The sequence below is a fragment of the Lathyrus oleraceus genome, chromosome 1 (genome assembly GCF_024323335.1).
Source record: "Lathyrus oleraceus cultivar Zhongwan6 chromosome 1, CAAS_Psat_ZW6_1.0, whole genome shotgun sequence".
Classification (NCBI taxonomy): domain Eukaryota; kingdom Viridiplantae; phylum Streptophyta; class Magnoliopsida; order Fabales; family Fabaceae; genus Lathyrus; species Lathyrus oleraceus.
Genome location: NC_066579.1, coordinates 382,770,220 through 382,776,069, shown reverse-complemented (window position 1 = coordinate 382,776,069; position 5,850 = coordinate 382,770,220). Strand labels below are relative to the sequence as shown.

General features: G+C 39.2%; 1 non-coding gene across 1 annotated transcript; it reads right to left on the bottom strand.

Annotated features, from left to right (window-relative positions):
* Window positions 1–374: 374 nt before the first annotated feature.
* Window positions 375–481, bottom strand: LOC127116180 (small nucleolar RNA R71). Its single transcript, XR_007801158.1, has one exon. It is a non-coding gene; the product is annotated as a small nucleolar RNA R71 (small nucleolar RNA).
* Window positions 482–5,850: the final 5,369 nt, after the last annotated feature.

Genomic DNA, 5,850 nt, shown 5'->3' with positions numbered 1-5,850 from the left:
CAGAACCAGCTCGTGCTCTTAGAGATTATGTCGCTCCATCGCAAGATGAACCGCATTCAAGTATTGCTCCACCTGCAATCGAAGCAAACAACTTTGAACTTAAACCTTCACTGTTGCAGGCAGTGCAACAGAACCAATTCTCTGGGAATCCTACCGAGGATCATAACCTTCATTTATCCGTATTTGTCCAATACGCTGATACTGTTAAAGCTAATGGTGTCACTTCAGAGGCAATTCGACTTCGTCTTTTTCCTTTCTCACTAAGAGATAGCACTAGAAGATGGCTTCAATCTCTTCCTTCCAACTCAGTCACCACATTGAACGAGTTGAAGAAAGTTTTTCTTGCTCGATATTTTCCGCCAAGCAAAACAACTATGTTAAGAGCCCAAATAAATGGATTTAAACAGAAAGATAACGAGTCTCTTTTCGAAGCATGGAAAAGATACAAAGACATGATGAGACTTTGTCCACATCATGGTTTAGAAGACTGGTTAGTAATTCATACATTCTATAATGGTCTCCTGTACAACACGAAGTTAACAATAGATGTCACCGCAGGTGGTGCACTAATGAACAAACCTTATGCTGACGCTTACCAACTTATCGAAAGCATGGCTCAAAACCACTATCAGTGGGGAACCGAACGAACAATGGTGGAAAAACCTCAAACGAAAACTGGCATGTACGAGATAAGTAACCTTGATCATGTTAATGCAAAGGTGGATGCTCTGGTCCAGAAAATTGAAAGTTTAAATGTATCACCTCCAACCACCGTAGTTGCCATAACTCAGAATTGCGAAGTCTGTGGAATCCAAGGTCACACTCCTGCAGATTGTCAACTCCTAACAGGAATCCAAGCGGAGCAAGTAAACTATGCTCAAGGAAGCCCCTATTCGCATACCTATAACTCAAATTGGAAGAATCATCCAAATTTTTCATATAAAAGTAATAATGCTCTATACGCACCTGGACAATCTCCAAATCAAGCCCCAGCTATACCTCCGGGATATCAGAAGCCGACCCCATCTACATCTAACAATAACGCCCCTAGGAAATCCAACTTGGAAATCATGACGGAAAACTTTATAGCTTCTCAACAGCAAACCAATAAAGATTTCTTAAACCAGAATGTACACACTGGCGAACAAATTAAACAACTAGCAAGTAAAGTAGATGCCCTGGCTACTCATAACAAAATGCTGGAAACGCAAATATCACAAGTAGCTCAACAACAAGCGCCTACTGCTGCCCCAACTGGTACATTTCCTGGCCAACCCCAACCTAACCCAAGAAGCCACGCTCATGCAATTATACTGAGAAGTGGAACGGAAGTGGAAGGACCGTCTGACCCAAGGATAGAAAACCAAAACTCTAAAAGGTCAACTGAGGAGAGTGAACCTAAGGAAAAGGCAGAGAGTAATAAGGAAACCGTAGAAAAGAAGGAACCTTATGTACCTCCACCACCTTATAAACCACCTATCCCTTACCCTCAAAGGCTTATTAAAACCAAAGATGCGGGCCAATTTAAAAAATTTGTCGACCTACTAAAACAATTAAACGTCACAATTCCGTTTACAGAAGCTATTACGCAAATGCCCTCATATGCCAAGTTTTTAAAAGAAATTCTTTCTAATAAAAGGAAACTTGAAGATAGCGAAACCGTTACACTTACTGCTGAATGTAGCGCTATAATACAGAATATGCCTCCTAAACTTAAAGACCCAGGTAGTTTCTCTATACCCTGTCACATAGGAAAATTTGTCATTGACAAAGCCTTATGCGATTTAGGAGCCGGTATTAGTGTTATGCCTTTATCCATATGCAAGAGACTTGAAATGGGAGAATTAAGACCAACTAAAATGTCTGTGCAACTAGCAGATCGTTCCGTAAAATATCCTGTAGGAATTCTTGAAAACGTTCCAGTGCGCATAGGTCAATTCTACATTCCAACTGATTTTATAATTATGGATATTAGAGAAGATGAAGTTACGCCCATTATACTGGGAAGACCGTTCTTAGCAACTGCCGGTGCAATCATAGACGTAAAACGAGGACGACTCACTTTCGAAGTAGGAAAAGAGAAAATTGAGTTCATTCTTTCCCAATTTTTGAAAGCACCTGCAATAGAAGATACATGTTACTTCATGGATATCATCGATGAATGCATAAAAGAAACGGAGTTAGAAAAAGACAAATCATCTGACTATCTTGTAGAAGACAAACTTAACCAATGTTTAGCAATAACACCGGACCCTACGCAATGCCTTAAGAAACCAACCTTAGACCTGAAAACACTTCCCAAGAATCTGAGATATGAATTCCTAGACTTAGAGATTGAACGACCAGTGATAGTTAATGCTGACCTAGGAAGGCTCGAAACAGAAAAACTCCTGCATATCTTAAGAAAATACCCAACCGCACTAGGTTACAACATCACCGATCTTAAAGGAATAAGTCCTTCTATTTGTATGCACCGCATCATGCTAGAAGAAGACTGTAAAACTTCTAGGGAACACCAGAGGAGACTAAACCCGATCCTGAGTGAGGTAGTGAAGAAGGAAATAACCAAGTTATTAGAGGCAGGTATCATATATCCTATATCTGATAGCAAATGGGTTAGTCCTGTACACGTAGTACCAAAGAAAGGAGGTATAACAGTCATTGAAAATGAAAAAGGAGAAACTATAACCAAACGAATCGAATCGGGATGGAGAATGTGCATTGACTATAGGAAACTAAACAAAGCAACCCGAAAAGATCATTTCCCTTTACCATTCATTGACCAGATGTTAGAACGATTAGCAAAACATTCACATTTCTGCTATCTAGACGGTTACTCAGGTTTCTTTCAAATACCAATTCATCCTGATGACCAAGAAAAGACAACGTTCACGTGCCCTTTTGGTACCTTCGCTTATAGACGAATGTCGTTTGGCTTGTGTAATGCTCCTGCAACCTTCCAAAGATGCATGATGGCAATATTCGCCGATTTTCTAGAAAACATCATGGAAGTATTTATGGATGACTTTTCCGTATGCGGACAAAGCTTTGAAGAATGTCTTGAAAACCTAGAGAAAGTTCTAGAGCGATGTGTAAAAGTAAACCTAGTACTTAATTGGGAAAAATGTCACTTTATGGTACAAGAAGGAATTGTTTTAGGACACATCATCTCAAATAGAGGAATCGAAGTAGACAAGGCCAAAATAGAGGTAATCGAAAACCTTCAACCTCCGAAGACTGTGAGAGAAGTACGAAGCTTCTTAGGACATGCCGGTTTTTACCGACGATTCATTAAAGACTTCTCTAAAATAACTAAACCGTTGACCGGACTATTGATGAAAGATGCTGAATTCATATTCGACAATAAATGTTTAGAAGCATTTCAAACGCTTAAACAAGCACTGATCTCCGCACCCATAATGCAGACACCAGATTGGAATGAACCATTCGAAATAATGTGTGATGCCAGCGATTACGCTGTAGGTGCTATTTTAGGACAACGAAAAGATAAAAAGCTTCATGTTATATATTACGCAAGTAGAACTCTAGATGAAGCACAAATGAATTATGCCACAACCGAGAAAGAACTTCTAGCAGTAGTGTTTGCGCTAGATAAATTTCGTTCTTACTTAGTCGGAGCCAAAATAATCATCTACACTGACCACGCTGCTATCAAATACCTCTTAACTAAAAAGGATGCAAAACCTAGACTCCTAAGGTGGATCCTGTTACTACAAGAGTTCAATTTGGAAATCAAAGACAAGAAAGGAACTGAAAACGTAGTAGCAGATCACCTCTTTAGACTTGAGAACCTTGAACCGGAAAGAACAGCAATTAACGATGACTTCTCGTACGATAAGCTTATAGCTACTTTAGAAGAAAATAACGCTGATAAACAGGTAGAAACTACCTTAGCAATATCTGTTACACCGTGGTACGCTGACCTCGTCAATTATTTAGCTGCCGGAATAGTTCCATCTACCTTATCCTACCAACAGAAGAAACGATTCTTCTACGATATAAAACATTATCACTGGGATGACCCCTTACTTTTTAAAAGAGGTCCCGATGGTATTTTCCGTCGGTGTATACCCGAAGAAGAGGTAGAAAGTATAATCCAACACTGTCACTCCGCTCCTTATGGTGGACACGCAAGTACATCCAAGACCTGCTCTAAAATCCTACAAGCCAGTTTTTATTGGCCAAGTATATGGAAGGATGTACATGCAGCTATTAAGAAATGTGACAGATGTCAACGCACAGGAAACATATCTAGACGTGACGAGATGCCACAAAAGGGCGTTTTGGAAGTCGAGATTTTCGACGTGTGGGGAATAGACTTCATGGGACCTTTTCCATCCTCTTTCGGCAACAAATACATACTCGTGGCAGTTGACTACGTATCAAAATGGATTGAAGCTATAGCTTCTCCAACAAACGACACACGAGTAGTAACTAGACTCTTTAAGAATATAATATTTCCAAGGTTTGGTGTCCCAAGAATAGTTGTCAGTGATGGTGGATCGCATTTCATATCCAAAGTACTCGAAAAACTACTGCTTAAGTATGGCGTAAGACATAGAGTAGCGACACCTTACCACCCTCAAACCAGTGGGCAAGTGGAAGTATCTAACAGAGAAATCAAACAGATACTAGAAAAAACAGTCGCAACTTCAAGGAAAGACTGGTCATTGAAATTACCAGAAGCTTTATGGGCATACCGAACTGCTTACAAAACACCCATAGGAACAACCCCATTTAAGCTAATTTATGGAAAATCCTGTCACCTCCCGGTAGAATTAGAACATAAAGCCTATTGGGCTATTAAAAATCTAAATTTAAACTATAAAGCCGCCGGTGAAAAGAGAATCCTTGATATAAGCGAATTAGAGGAACTCAGAAGAGACGCTTACGAAAATGCCAGAATCTACAAAGAAAGAACAAAACAATGGCATGACAAGCGCATATCAAGGAAAATCTTCAAACAAGGCGATACAGTCCTTTTATTTAACTCCAGACTAAAGCTATTTCCGGGAAAACTACGATCTAGATGGTCAGGTCCTTTTCAAATCACTAATGTTTTTCCCAGTGGAGCAGTAGAAATTGAAGGTAAATCTATGGAACCATTTACCGTAAACGGGCAACGTCTAAAACATTATCACTATGCAGAAAACAATGAAGATTCGCAAGTCTTGAACTTAGACGAAATGCCTCCAGAAATTATAGATTGTAATTTATTGTTTTTATGTCGAGCTTGCGACATTAAACAAAGCGCTTAGTGGGAGACAACCCACAAATTATTTTATTATTTCCTTATTCTATTATTATTATTTTTCTATTTCTTCCTTAATTATTCTTTTAATTTCTGTTTAGTATTCATTCTTAATTTATTTTAATTTATTAAAAACTTTTCTCTTCTTTCGGCATTTGGCCAAATCCTGACTAAAACTCTTGTTTTTCTTTTCTCTAGCTAACACTAACCTGATGGGACATATTGATCGTATGGGTATCAAATTCAGAGGAACAGCTCAGAAACAAAAGTTTGAGGAACTAGCCACGAGAGAGATGCTACCTAGCTTGTATGCTGATGACTGGGCAATGACTGCCCTTGGACTAAGACAAAGTGTCCTGTATTTGCTGAATCAGATAGGGTGGGAAACCGCTCCTATCCGTAGACAATTTGTCACTTACCGGAGACTGACTCTAGAATTCCTTAGTTCTCTGATCTATCTACCCAGCCATGGAAAAGGAATAAGCAAAGGTTTTATACAGTTCAGAATGTTTAACATGGAGTACCAATTTAATATTCAAAATTTTACCAACCTTTTAGGCTTCCCTACATCCTTTGAC